A 14,579-nucleotide genomic window follows, 5' to 3' on the forward strand; every position below is an offset into this window, starting at 1 on the left:
GCACCCTGGCTTGGCATCCCACCCCCAGCCACCCCTGGGGTCAGCTCGTTTAGGCTGTTTCTCTGCTCCTGACTCCGCTGCTATGGCTGCAGCCGATCTCCCAGCCACCATCCTGCCTGTTGGATGTCGGGCAGGAATTTTCATATCTTGGAAAGTTTTTGTAGTCTAAGGGGAAGCAGCCAAGAAGGAAAGACATGTTTTATCTGGGTACTGAACTTGGCTCTCCTTCAAAACCCAGTAGGGTTTTTGAGGAAGAGGCTCAGAGGTGCACCAAGGCCAGAGGGGGCTAGACAGGCCTGGCAGTTCTGTCTCTCCCTGGGACTGGGGCCTCCCTGAGGCATTGCCATGTCCCCCAGGCTGGCTCCTTGAGGGCCGGAGCCTGGCTCTGCCATCTTACTGGAGTGGTGGTGCGGAGCCCATGGTGGTCCAAGGGAGTTGTGGGGACAGTGTTCCTTGGGGCTTGCTGGCCAAGGTTCATCTTGTCCGAAGTCTGTCTCCTCAGCTATCCCTGGGTCCTCTCCCGACCAACCCGCCAATGCCCCCAGGTCTGCCTGGGTCTCTCAGGCCTGTGCTTTGGGGATCCGCTGCAAAGCCCGAGCCTGCCCTGGCCCTGGCCCTCTGGCCTCATCCGCCCAGGCTCTCCTGTCCGGCAGCCCTTCTAGCCTGCCTGCTCTTAAATGTCCTCCCCACCCTGTGCACATACCCGTGTGTTTCACCTGCCTGCCTTTGCTCATGCCATTCCCTGGTCTGGAGCACCCTTTTCTCTCTCCAATTACCCCTTGCTTTGTCCTTCATGGCCCAAGACTGGTCCTCCACCTCCCAGCAGCCTGCCCTGACTGCCCTGCCCCATGCCGGCCTCTTCTGCCTGCTCCCTCCCCTGCGTCCCCCTCAGGGCCATGTGCCCATCACTTTATGGGGTCTGACATCTCCACATCAGTGCTGTACAAACACACAGGCTGGGGGAGGAGGGGCAGGGCGGCAGAATGATGGATGAGGCTGCAGTGGCTTCGTTCCCTGCTGGGGCTGTGGTTGGAGCTCCCCTCCAAGAAGCCTGATATTTTCCAGGAATTTCCTGAGGGGAGGGGCCAAGCACTCTGGAATGAGAGCCAGCTGTGGGGTTGAGGCCTGGGGGTGGGGATGGGGGCTCTGGGCTTCCTGGCTGAGTCAGCGACCATTCCTAGGTAATTTATGGGCTGAGTCAGAGCCCGTGGCAGTGGGGTGTGGGGTGGGGGCGGGGCGGAGGGCTGCCTGGTCTCTAGGCAGACTGCAGAGGGAGGGCAGGCGGACTGGCTGGAAGTGAGTCTGGCCAAGCCCCGCACAGACCCCCTCTCCCCATTGGCCTTTCCCCTTGCCTGGAGCCTGCAGAGAAGTAGCCAGGAGAGGGAGGGACCTGCAGGGGGACAGACATGAGACGGCAGAAGGGGAGCAGCCTCTGGCAGACATGGGGGGCCACAAAGACAGAGGGGCAGGCTGGCAGGGAGTGGGCTCGGGCTGGCCTCAGGGCTACGTTGGGGGTAAAAAGAACTGCTGGCTGCAGCACCCCAGGCTGGGCGGCCACCTGCTCCCCCTTCCTTCCCTGCCCCCACCCTTTCTCAGCAGGCCTGGCCTGGGCTGAAAAGCACATCGGGGTTCGGATCCCTCTTCTGCACAGACCTGCTGGGTGGCACAGGCTTGGTGCCTTCTCTTCTCTAAACTTCCAGTCCTCACTCGGACAAGATGGCCTGGCTGATCTGGGGACACTCAGACGTAGCCTGGGAGTCCAGTCCAACGGGTGGTCTGGAAATCAAGGTGACGCAAAGGAAAGGTGGCAGAGCTGCCCTCCGAGCGCCTCCGTGGGACTTGGCCCTGAATGGAGATGGGCTGAGCCCGGGGACTGTCACCTCCTGGTTGGAGGAGCTCGGGGCAGGGGGAGGCAGGGCAGGGTGTGTAATTACACACACACTCACACACACATGCACCCAAACACACACTGCAGAGTCTGCCCACACCACCCCGCACTGGGCCTGGGATCCCACAGAAAGCTGGGTCCTGACACAAGCTCCTCGGAGGATCCCTCTCCTGCTGACAGAGCATGGCGGAGTGTCCCCACAGGCGACGGGCCCCGCTTTCCCATGTCACTCATGGACGTCTGTTGCATCACCACATCTGTTGCAGAGTCGTCCTGTGGCAGATTCCAGGCAGGGTGTTGCGGCGCTGGGGCTCCGCCGGCCCTGGGCTCCGCACCTTCGCAGGGGCCTCCAGAGTGCTGAGTGACTTGCTCTGAGTCACAGCTCAAAGTCCCCATGCCAGCGAGGAGTCCCCATCAGGATGGTAGATTTCATAAACCGCAAAGTAGGACATGAGATCTGAAAAAGGATTTTGGGGATTTGTGATACCGAGTGAAGGTATACAAAAGGAGTCTTATTTTGTCATGACTGATGAACTGCTTGTCGCGATAAGAGCAGCCAAGATGAAACCAGATCTGGACAGGAGGGTCCTGAGCACACATGGGGTCACTGGCATAGCTTGACCCTGGACTAGTTCTTCCTCTCGTCACCGCCCAGCTCCACCAGAACATTCTAGAGCAGGTGTTCTCCCCACCGGCAGCCCCACGGAGCAGGGGCACTGGCAGGGGCTATGGCAATAATCTGGGTGACAGAGCAGAAGTGCTGAGAGGTGGCTGCACTCTGGAAAAAGTCAGCCTCCAGCTGACAGGATTCCCTGATGGATTGGAGGTGGGGTCTGGGAGACCCCACTCAAGGACAGCTCTCCAGGGTTTTGGCCTGAGCAATGAAGGGGTGGGGTTGCCATTGACTGAGGCAGGGAATGAATTTTGTGGTACATTTAATAAATTTCTTTTATTGTCAAAAGTCCAGAAGACAGGCACACCTGGAACCGAGCAGGGCATCTGAGGGGTCCCTGCCTGCAGGGACCTAGGGCTCACTGTACCACCAGCCCAGTCCTTGGGTCCCAGGAGGCCCTGGTGGAGGAAGAGGGAGGGCCGCCTTCCTGCCTATGGTGCGGGAACGGGGCAGCAGCGTGAAAGGGTTTGGCCTACCTGAGTCCCCTGCGCTGGCAGGAGACCCGGGCGCCGGGCAGGGGGTGGTGTTAGAACAGGAGTTGGTGTGTGGGCCTCTGTCTGCACAGACCCACCTCTGGCCCACAGAGGCCCTTTCTCCTCAGATGGGGTGTGCTGTTACCAGAGCTTTCTAGAGGAAGTGTTCCCTGGAGCTGAGGGCGGCTCTTTGATTCTGCCGGCCACAAACCCCTGCAGGCCCTGCCTGGCCCAAGGCGTGCCTGTGCATCCCGGGCAAGCGAGCACCCGGGGACCCGGCCAGAGAGGCTGTGAGGATGGCTTTGTGCGGCTGCTCCGGTTGCCCCTGGCCAAGTCCCCCTGCCAGGAGAGGCCAGTTTGGCTGCCAAACCTTCTGAACTCAGGTTACCTGAGCAAGCAGCCTCGGCCCTGGCCTGCTTCTCATGGCCTCACCTGCCTTGGGTCTGCTTGTCCTGAGGGGTCAAATGCTTTGTCCCCCCACATGAGTGGAGACGAGGGACAAGAAGATAGGTCTATGGGAAGGGGAGGAGGACCACTCTTTGGGAAAATACAGGGTCCCAGGCATCTCTGCAGACCTACGGAGTCTGTGTCTCTGGGCGAGAGGCCCTGGGACCTGCGTGTTTACGGAGCTCCCCTGGCGAGCTGATGGGATTCGGGGAGGCCTTGCCTACGGGTCAGACACACTCTCTGCGCACTGTCCGTGCTTGAGGGGAATCAAGGGGGGACGCACAGGACAGGCGGCAGGTGGGGTGAGGACGTGTGTCCTGGGTATCTGAAGACAAGAGGACCCTGGATCCTTGAGGGATCTCAAGGGGCATTTGCAGAGTTTGAGCCTAACATAAGGGCTGAAGTCTCAGAGAAGGGGAGGTCAGTATGTGCTTGGGCAATCAGAGGCCTGAACAGGGGCCTTGCAGAGGTAGCCAGAGCCCCCTAATGGGGGTCGGAGAGAGTCAGCCTCTCACCAGAGGTGAGATTCGGGCACATCATTGGGCACCCAAATCCTTCTCTGGGGAGCAGAGTCCTTTCTGCCAGTCTCTGTCGTATGACGAGAAACCAATGCCTAAAGCTTCCTGCACCCGACATCGGGAGTCAGGATTTGGGAGGCTGGAACTGGGGTTGGGGTGGGCCTGGGGTGAGGAAAGTGGGGTGCCCCTGGCCCACGAGGGTCTTGAGCTGGGTGCTCCACATCACGTGACTTTGCTCCTCCTGCCTCTAAACTCTTAACCCCGACCTGGAGAAGGTGATCCCCAGGGGATAGGACTTGCCCGCCCAGAAAAACGCTAAATAAATAAACGTGTCCTGTCCAGATTTTATCTAATCAGGATTCCAGAGCACAAGACAAATGGTCTCCTGCGCAGCTGGGAGGTGTAATTCATTCTCCTGGGTTTGTCCAAAGCCTGAGGGCAGGGTGGGGAGGGGAGAGGCAGGGTGGTTTGGGGTGTGTGGACGTGCAGACTTGGGGCTCGGCCCTGGAGCTTGGTGTGCAGGGCTCAGCGCCAAGCCCTCTGCAAGAACCCAGCCTTCCCCGGGCCTGCTCAGGGATGGAAACACAACCTGAGATCCTTTAATGCAGGGGGTCTCTTTCAGGGACCTGTTCTAAGGGAATATATACAGATCATGCAAAGATTTAGCTACAAGGTTGTTCTTCACTGTGTTGCTAATAAGCCTGGAAAACTGGAAACAAGAGGGGATTGGTTAAATAGATTATCAAACATCCGGAAAATAAAACGCAATGCAGCCTTTAATACATGGTGTTGTAGAAGAATATTTAATGACATAGAAATAAGTTTATATCATAGTGAGCAGAAAAATAAAAAGCCGATAAGTACATAAAATTATATGATTTAAAAAACAGTGATTTATTAAAATCATTGAAAGAGGTCGAGTACGGTGGCTCACACCTGTAATCCTAGCACTCTGGGAGGCCCGGGCGGCGGATTGTTTGAGCTCAGGAGTTCGAGACCAGCCTGAGCAAGAGCGAGACCCCGTCTCTACTAAAAATAGAAAGAAATTATATGAACAGCTAAAAATATATATAGAAAAATTAGCCTGGCATGGTGGCACATGCCTGTAGTCCCAGCTACTCAGGAGGCTGAGGCAGGAGGATTGCTTGAGCCCAGGAGTTTGAGGTTGCTGTGAGCTAGGATGACGCCACGGCACTCTAGCCCGGGCAACAGAGTGACACTCTGTCTCAAAAAAAAAAAAAAAAATTGGAAGGATACACAACAAAACATTGACGAGTTGTGAAATAAGGTGTAATTTTAGATTCCTACTTTTTCGTTGCTTTTATTTTGGTTTTGCTTATCTGAATTTTTAATTTTTTTTCTAGAATAATCATGCACTTATTTATACAAAAAAGACAAAAATAATAAAAGCTGTTGTTTTATAAACCAGGACCTCCAAGATTTAGCTCAGGAAGGAGAATTCCCAGGTGGGAGGGACAGCTGGGTCATATAGCCCTAACTCGGTCTCCGTCTGGTCACCCTCCCCTTCGGGGCACTTTTCTTCATTTCCATGGCCTCTCCTTGGCTGGCCACAGGGGTTCCACTGCCTTTTCCATTCTCTGGACCAAACATAGCTAGAAACCAGACTTTGGCTTCTCTTAGCAGAGCACAGCTAAGAAACCTGGGAGGATCGTACCGATGGCATTAAGAAACCCAAAGAGAAGGCGACAGGATCATGAACACAGTGCCTAGAAAAACCAACCAGACTCCTTAGGCAGGGTTGCTGGTCTTACCTTAGCCACGCTCCCTCCAAAGCCTCCCAGCTCCTGTCCTATTCTATGTAGGGATCCATGAGGGGACAGAGACCCAGTTGAGTCCTCTGTCCCATGGCAACCTCTAGCATCTTCTTCCCAGGTCCACTTTCTACTTGGAAAGACCCATTTCTTCTTCAGGTACCTGATCTTGAGAACGGCCTCCCCTTTCAGGTGGGACCCACCATGAGATACGGAGAGGGCTCTAGCCCTTGGTCCAGGCCCCTGATAAATATCCCAGTGCACCTCGAAGCCAAGACACTCAATTCACAGGACTCACATAGGGGGGCTCTCGGGACCCAAGAAGCTCCCAGACTTCAAGAGCAGACACATTGGCTTAATGTCCCCAAGTGTTTCTTCACGCCGCTCCATCCACGTTCTGCGCCAGTGAAGACCTGACGGGTAATCGATAAATTATATCCTTGTTTAAAAAACTAACAGCATTTAACAATTGTAACACGAATATAGGCTCATCGTAAAAGTAAGAAAAATCTAGAAAAGTGTAAAGAATAAAATAAAAATACCCCCAAATCAGCACACTAAACTAAGATAACCACTGTTAGAATACACATAGACATTTAAATAACATTGAAATAATATTGTGCACATATACACACATACTTATATATAAAATTCTGATTTTTTCCATATAAATGATATCATAAGAATTTTCCTGGGTCATTAAAATATTCTTTGAAACTACAATTTTAAATAGCTGCCTAGTATCCCATTGTATGGCACACTAATTATTAAACCGATCTACTAGTGTTAGGCATGTAGACTGTTTCCAAATTGTTTGCTATTTAAAAAAGCTAGTAAACTTCCTTACACATGCATCTTTGTATACCTGTCTCATTATATCTTTAAGATAAAGTCCTAGGAGTGAAATTACCAAGTAAAAGGATGCGAATCCCTGCAGAGTTCTTGGGGTCTGGGATGGATGTATAATTGTTAAATTGTATTACAGGAGTCCCCCATTATCCTTGAAGGACACGTTCCAAGACCCCCAGTGGATGCCTGAAATTGAAAATAGTATCGAACCCTATAGATGCTATGTTTTTTCCTACACACACATGCTTATGATAAAGTTTAATTTATAAATCAGGCACAGTAAGAGAATCACTAACAATAAAATAGAACAATTATAATATACTATAATAAAAGTTAAGTGAATGTGGTCTCTGTCTCTCACAATATCTTACATTGTACTATAGATCTTAGCTACTGCCGCATATGATTTTTAAAATTTTCTTATTAATTCAAGAATTTTCACCTTTTCACTTGAAGGAAGCTTCTCTTTGGCATACCCAAATTGTCAGCATCACTACTCTTGCGCTTTGCGGCCATTTCAAAGTAAAACAAGAGCTACCTGGACACAAACACTGAGGTAACGCGACAGTCGCCCTAATAACCCAGATGGCTCCTACGTGGCTCACGGGCGGGCAGGTGGCATCTACAGCGAGGATATGCTGGACAGAGGGTTGATTCATGTCCCAGGTGGGATGGAGCGAGAGTTTATCTCGCTACTCAGCACAGGGCTCAATTTAAAACTTACGAATTGTTTATTTCTGGAATTTTCCATTGAATATTTTCAGATCACAGTTGTCCACAGGTAACTGAAACTGTGGAAATGGAAATTGTGGATAAGGGGGGACCACTGCAATTTAAACACTCCATACTTACGGGAACCCCCACTGCAGTGCTTTACCGCATTTGTTGCCGATTGTGAGACCTATGGAAGGTTCCGGGGATTCCGGTGCACTCCCTCCACCCACCCTGTGTGACTGTCCTTGGGATGGTGGGGGGGGCAGCGTCTCTGGTGGTCCCTACGTGGAACTGGCTCCTCCTGCGACTGCACAGCCGCTTCCCTCAGGTTCTCAGAAGCACCCAGAGCCCTGAGGATCCCTGAGGGCCCTGGGAAGCCAAGCAGGGGAGCTCAGGTGGGGCTGTGGCTGTCCTGGGCTTCGTGGTCAGTGCCAACCCAAGCTGCTCTGTGGAGGGTTTCCTTTCAGCCCATCGTCACAGCCTCCCTGGGAGTGTCAGGGCAGGGACCATCATCTCCCTCTTGACAAGGAATCGGGGCCCAGAGAGGTAAAGAGGCTTGTCCAAGGCCAGCAGGTGTGAGCGACAGGACAGGGCCCAGGACTTGCAGACCACCAAGCACTGCCACCCCAGAGGGCCCAGCGCAGCCTGAGCAGAGGCCCTGTGAGGACGCAGGGCTCGTGCCAGATTCATCGCCAACAAATATGTATCGACCACCTGCTGTGCACCAGGCACTCACGGAACAGCAGGGACTCAAAACAGAGGCAGAGCTCCTGCCCTCAGTAAACTTAACATTCTAGTGGGAGAAACAGATAATAAACCCCCAAACCATGTCTGATGGTGTTAAGAGCTGTGAGAATCAGAGCAAGGTAAAGTGGACAGAAAGTGGCATGGAGGGGTGGGTAGCTTTTAGATGGGATAATCAAGGAAGGTCCCTTTAGATTGATATTTGAGCAAAGGCCTCAATAAAGTGAATGAGTGAGTCTTTCCTCTCCCCCTCCTTGCTGCAGAAAGCTCATTGAGGCAGGGAGCACAGCAAGTGCAAAGGTCCTGGGGCAGAAGCAAGATTGAGCAGAAGTCAGGAGGCCAGTATGGCTGGAACAGACACTTGATATCCGTTTTCATGAATCTTTAAGGAGAGGGAACTCCACTGTGACAGTCTAGTCTAGGCCAGAAGGCAAGAGAATGGCAGAGGGCAGCCATCCCAATTCTAACACCCTGGTCAGGTGTTTATGTTAAGGCTGTGAGGAGGGGGCATGTTCTAGAGCTGGAGCCCATGTGCTGGGTGCTCAGGCTCCAAAGCTGACCAAGCCACAGCTCTGCTTCTAAGGAGTGCACAATCCCATGGGGCCGACAGATGGGCACAGGTGACGAGCATATGGCATGGCAGACAGGGAAGACTTCCTGAAGGAGGTGATGTTTGAGTGGGGCATTGAGGGGTGAACAGGTGAACTGACTTCAACAGCCAGGGAGGTGGGAAATGCACTTTAGGTAGCAATGCTTGTTTGCTGGGGAGAGCAAGGGGGATCCTCCCGGCAGTTGGATATTAGGGCGTGGAGCACATGGCCTTGAAGTGGGATTATCACCAGGAAGTAGAGAAAGTGGAGGGTGAGAAGAGAAGAGGGTTCAGAAGAGAAGCCTGCGTGGCATGGCCATGTTGGACGTGGGGTTGGAAAGTTCTGGAAGGGGGCTGAAGAAGAATGTCGAGGCACGAGGAACGCCAGTGGAGTGGGCTATCACAAGATTGAAGAAAGAACGACAGGGAAATATCAAATATTGACAGGAGGTCAAGAGAGAGGCACTGACAATGGCCCATGGGTGGCAAGAATTTGGTCCCTGGGGACCCTGGCAAGGGCGGGGTTGGTGGAGTGGGCAGGTAGAAGTTGGGGGTGCATCCATTTCCTGTGGCTGCTGTAACAAATCACCATCAGCGGAGGGGCTTAAAACAACACAGATTTATTCTCTTACAGTTCAGGAGGCCAGAAGTGCAGTCAGTGTCACTGAGCTACGGTCAAGGTGCCAGCGGGGCTGGTTCCTTCTGGAGGTTGCAGGGAGAGAATCCATTTCCTTGTCTTTTTCAGCTTCTGGTGGCCACCTGTGTTCCTTGGCTTGTGGCCCCTTCCTCTGTTTTCAACGAGCATCACTCCGATCCCAGCTTCCTTCATCTCATCTCCTCCTCCTCCAATCCTGGCTCCTCCATCCTCCTGTAAGGACCCCGTGATTACATTAGGCCCACCTGGATGGTCCACGCTAATTTAATCACGGATGAAAGTCCTGTGCAAGGTAACAAGGACAGATTCTGGGGATTAAGACATGAACGTGGGGAGGGCAGCATTCAGGCCCCCACAGGTGGCAAAGGGCGGACGGTGGGAGGGAAGAGGACAGGGACGGGGTGGGAGGACAGGACTCACCCGGGGAACTCAAATGGGGAAGGAGATCAAGACAGGATTTGGCTGGAGGAAGAGCCGTCCTGACGGGAGGGAAGTGGCTTTTAGGATTTTTTCCCTGTGTCTCCTTCCCTCCCTCCTCCCCCAAACCCAATTAGAAAACCAGAAACACACTGTGTCATGTTGATTCTATAAGGTGTCGCTTCCCCTCAGCCCTGACACCTACTCACCCGAGGGTCTTCCAAGCTGGGAATCGGGATCCACATTTTTAAACCACAAGGAAAAGAAACCCAGAGCTACCAAGAATAATATTTTATTGACTTGGAACAAGTTTTGGAATCTGTATTTTTAACAAGCTGCCCAGGTGATTTTGATGATCGGACAGTTTGAGGTGGTGTCTGTGTGTGTGTGTTTTTTTTTTTTTTTTCCTTTCCTCTTTCTCTTCCCTCCAGTAAACTGTTTTTCAACTTTGTTTTTCAGTGAAAACCATTTCCTCCTCACCGTGGAACAGGTCCAGAGGCTGCGCCCATCTCTCCCACGTCAACAGTCCTGTGTCCTTGGCGAAGGACAGTGCTCTCATTCTGTGCCTTTCCCCTGGCCGCCAAAGCCCCGCTCCCGCACCTCCCTGCAGCTAATAAAAAGGCCGAATTACCTGAGGCAGGGAAAGCCCCACCCCCTGTCGCCCGCAGGGAGGAGTGAAGCCTGCAGAGGCCACACTTGTCCCATCCACACTTCACTTCCTCCTCCCCTGCATTTTCCCCAAGCAGCTCTGTGCAGGGCCTCGGGGTGTCCCCGGTCTGGGGTGAAATCCAGCCCAGGCCACCCCTCAAAGCCAGCAGCCCGAGCAAGCGTGCAGAAGTGCAAGAGCTCTTCCTGATGCCAAACAGAGGCGTCTCCCCGTCAAGGGGGATGAACTGATTTGGGACAAAAGGCAGTTGTCACCCAGGAAGGCAGGATCTGGGGGAGGCTTGGGCTGCGTGGAGGTGGGTGGGTGTATTTCCTTGGCTCGCAGAGGCCCCTTGTCTGGTGGGACCAGCTCCTCCAGCCAGTTTCCACCTGGCCCAGCTTTGGGAGATGTGGAGAATGAATTTCACAGTGATTTCCACTGGGCCATGGCACTGAAACAGCTGCAGGAGGGGACACAGCTGGTGCTACCCCCCTTCCATGAGAGCTGCTCTGGAGGAATGCCACCCTCCCCGTGGGGAGCCAGAGGGCCCCACTTGCTGTGGCTGGATCCGGGCACCGTGGGAAGGTACCTTTAAACTGCACCTCCATTTTCAACAGCACAAGCTGGCTTTTATTTTTAAAAATCGTATTATCACTTATTCCAGTGGCTCCTAAGCCTGGCTAAACATCAGACTCACTCAGGATGTTTATTAAAAAAATAGAGATTAATCAAAATAAAGAGTTTTAGAACCCATCCCAGACCTAATCAATCAGAATCTCTCTGGTTAGGCTCAGGCTGGAGTCGGTGAGAATGTGGTTAATCAAATTGCCTCCCTGACTCCAGAAGGCTGAGCCCCCAGGATGAGAGCGGGAAGATGGGATGGTGAGGGCTGGGATGACGAAGAGTAACACTCACAGTCACCATGCATGGGCGCTCGAGATGGCCACACACTCAGCTAGTAAGAGGCAGAGCCAGAACTCAGGCCCAGATCTTTCTCTTAACCCCTCTGCCATGGACAATGTGAACCTGGGTCCCGCCCTGAGAGTCATGCCAGGACATGACCTGGTCATGGCAGCAGCACAGTCTGCCTTCTGGACACTCTTCTCTGGTGGGCTCTCTGTCTCGGGGCTTCAGCGGCCCCCTGCTCACTCCCCTCATGCCTGGGGACACAGAGGTGGTCAGGACATGGCCATCAGGGCAGGGTGGTTCCTGGAAAGGGCATGGGACTAGAACCAAGAGAGGGGCTTCTGGTCCCAGCACCACCACCCAGAGTTCTGAACAGAACCTCAGTGTCCTTTCTGTGCAAAAAGGGGACCAGACTGGGTAACCTTTTGGGGCTCATCACATATGTAAAAAGCAGACTCTGGTCACCTAACTGCCCTGGCACCTGCATTCTAGCATGTGGCCCTTGCTGACACATCTGTCTGCCCCACGAGGCTGATGGGCTGTGGCTTCTTGCCTCTGTGCACCCAGCAGTTTCTAGCACATAGTAGGTGCTCAGTGAGACAACCATTCATTGACAATCAGCAGTCATGTATCAGGCACCTATTGATAGCCCCAGGCACTGTGCTAAAATACTTGGGATTCAGAAAGGGCCCTACTCCCACGGACCTTATAGCCTAGCACGGACAGAAAACACAATTAGTACATTAATTAATTACAGTGGAGGTGAGTGCTAGGAAGAAAAATAACAGGGTGGTTCAAGAGTGAAGTTAGAGTCTAATTTAGACTGAGGGATCAATGGAGGCCTCCCTTCATCAGGAACATATAATCTGAGGCCTGAAGGATGAATAAGAAGCCAGTGGAAACTGGAGTGGGGCGAGTGGTCCAGGCAGAGGGAGCAGCAGTGCAAAGGCCCCGAGGTGGGCAAGGGGGACACTCGAGGGCCAGCTGAGGGCAGCGCGGCTGCCGCAGAGTGAGCAGGCAGGAGGGGAGCGGCGATCGGTGTTGGAAGGGAGGCCGGGGTCAGCCCACCAGGGTCTTGCAGTAAGAACTTTGACTTTCACCCCCAGCACCACGTGAAACCCTTGAACAGCCATTATCACTGGGAGCAGGACTTCAGGATTTGTGGTCCAGGCTCTGGCTGGGAAAGGTCATTTTGGGGGGCAGTGGGTGGAGGAATCACAGAGGGAGCCCCTAGCGGGGGTCCTGATAAGATCCAGAGCCCTTGTGGGAGGACCTGATAAGAGAAAGCAAGGATTCCAGCCGCACGTGGCTGGTTCTGTCCTGACCTTAGGTCTTACAGGCAGGCTAGGCCCACTGCGACCTCACTGGGCCCCCGTAGCTTGGCAGCAACATCTACCCGAGAGATAAGAGAGGGCAAACTGCCCCACCCTCTGCAACAATAAATGGTTGTTCAAGATCGTCAAGTCTTCGCTCTTGTCCCTGGGTCCTCCTGTTGCTGGAGAGGTGAGGGCGGTGAGGGTCCTTTGGGACGGCAGGTTCAGCAGAGCCCAGCACCGTCTCCCGAGACACTGCTCCTCTCCTGCTCCAAGCCCCTCTAAGGCTGTGGCTTCCTCTTGTCTTCCACACCTGCCTCTCTGTGGGGTTCTGGGAGCATCGAGGAGGGCGTTTAGCCTCCCCAGGCTTCAGGGAAGACTTCCTGGAGGAAGCGGTGCCCGAGTCAGAGCAATCCAGGAGAGCAGAGAGGAAACATATCAAGCAGTGGGAACAGCATGAGCCAAACCATGGCTGCGTCTCCCCACATAGTATGTGCCGGTGCACTCGGCATTTCAGTGTTTCTGGGCACGAAGTGCAGCACCGCCTGCCCCAGGAGGCCTCCTGACACCATAAGCAGCCTCACATGGCTTCCAAGGGGCTCTTGGGAACTCCAGGGACCAGTGGCCAGCACACTGCCTGGGAAGCCAGCTGTGCCTGGGCTCAGGGAGGCTGAGCCCACGGGGACTGCTGTCGGGAGTGGGTCCCATGGCCCTGCCTCTCCCACTCGGACGTCTTAGCCGCCTACCCGGCATCCCTGAGTAGGGTCCAGGATTCTTCTCCCCACATCGCAGAGGGGCAGTTGAGGACTCTGCCCCAGAGAAAGTTATAATTCAGCTCCTCAGCTAAGCTGGGGCTGGTGTGAACTCTTTGCAGGTTAAAGATGCTCCTTAGGCAGATACTGGAGGGGAGGGCCCAGATTGGGGCCTCAGACTCGTCCCTTCCGATGAACCCCAGAGACTCAGCACTGTGCAGAGAGGGGAGGAGCTGCGCCCACTCGACCGGAAGTCCAGTGAGGCAAGAGACCCCGTGGGTTAGCGGCAGAGCCAGAATTGCCCAGGGACACTGCCCCTCTGAAGCTGCTGGGAACAAGCAGAGGCCCAGGGAGGGACACTTGCTGTGGGAGGCTGAGCAACGGCCTCCAACTATGTTCACATCCTGCTCCCCAGAACCTGTGAGCGCGTTTCACATCCTACTATGGAAAAGGGACTTTGCAGATGTGATCGAGCTAAGGATCTTGAGCGGGGACTACCCAGGCGGCCCCATCTAATCGAAGCCTCAAACGGGGGGTGCGGGAGGAGTCAGGACCAGCGAAGGAGGTGGGTGATGAAGGAGGCAGGTGTCACAGTGAGGCCCTTTGAAGACGGAGGAGGGGCCACAAGCCAAGGAACACAGGCGGCCACTAGAAGCTGGGAAAGGCAAGCAAATGGATTCTCCCTTGGAGCTTCCTGGACTGTAAGAGGATAAATCTGTGTTGTTTAAGCCCCTCAGCCGGTGGTGATTTGTTGCAGCAGCCACAGGAAATGAAGGCACTTGCCCAGAGAGGCAGAACTCGCCAGGGCTGAGCCTGCTCTGGGCCCCCGGGGCCCCAGCTCTGTGGAGTCCTGGGCCAGGGCGGAGGCGAGGCCCGGAGGAGGCCCCGCGCCTGGGCCTGGGGGGACGTGCGTGCGCCAGAGAGAACGGAGGAACTCTTCTTCACGCATCGGGGGATTTTCCTGGCAGACGATCCTCCTAAGGCATGTCAACATTTTTCTCTCCAGGAAAATATAACTCAGTGTCTATCAAAAAAGGGTTTGCTCGCGCGCACACAGACAGACTTGCGGGTTCCAGTGAGAGACAAACCGCGCCGCTGGCTCCCGGCGTCTCTCTGTTCTGCAGGGGGCAGGGATACAACTGCAGCCAGAGCACTGTGGACACATTGTGACATCTGGGTTTCCCCAAAGCTCTAGGGGCGCTCCCACTCCCACCCCGCAGCGC

At 54.1% G+C, this 14,579-nt stretch overlaps 1 long non-coding RNA gene across 1 annotated transcript; it reads left to right on the forward strand.

Moving 5' to 3' along the window:
- Nucleotides 1-4,381: 4,381 nt before the first annotated feature.
- Nucleotides 4,382-11,094, forward strand: LOC138400018 (uncharacterized). The gene is made up of 3 exons (XR_011236206.1): nt 4,382-4,418; nt 9,413-9,614; nt 10,199-11,094. It is a non-coding gene; the product is annotated as an uncharacterized lncRNA (long non-coding RNA).
- Nucleotides 11,095-14,579: the final 3,485 nt, after the last annotated feature.

This window comes from Eulemur rufifrons, chromosome 19, assembly GCF_041146395.1.
Source record: "Eulemur rufifrons isolate Redbay chromosome 19, OSU_ERuf_1, whole genome shotgun sequence".
Lineage (NCBI taxonomy): Eukaryota > Metazoa > Chordata > Mammalia > Primates > Lemuridae > Eulemur > Eulemur rufifrons.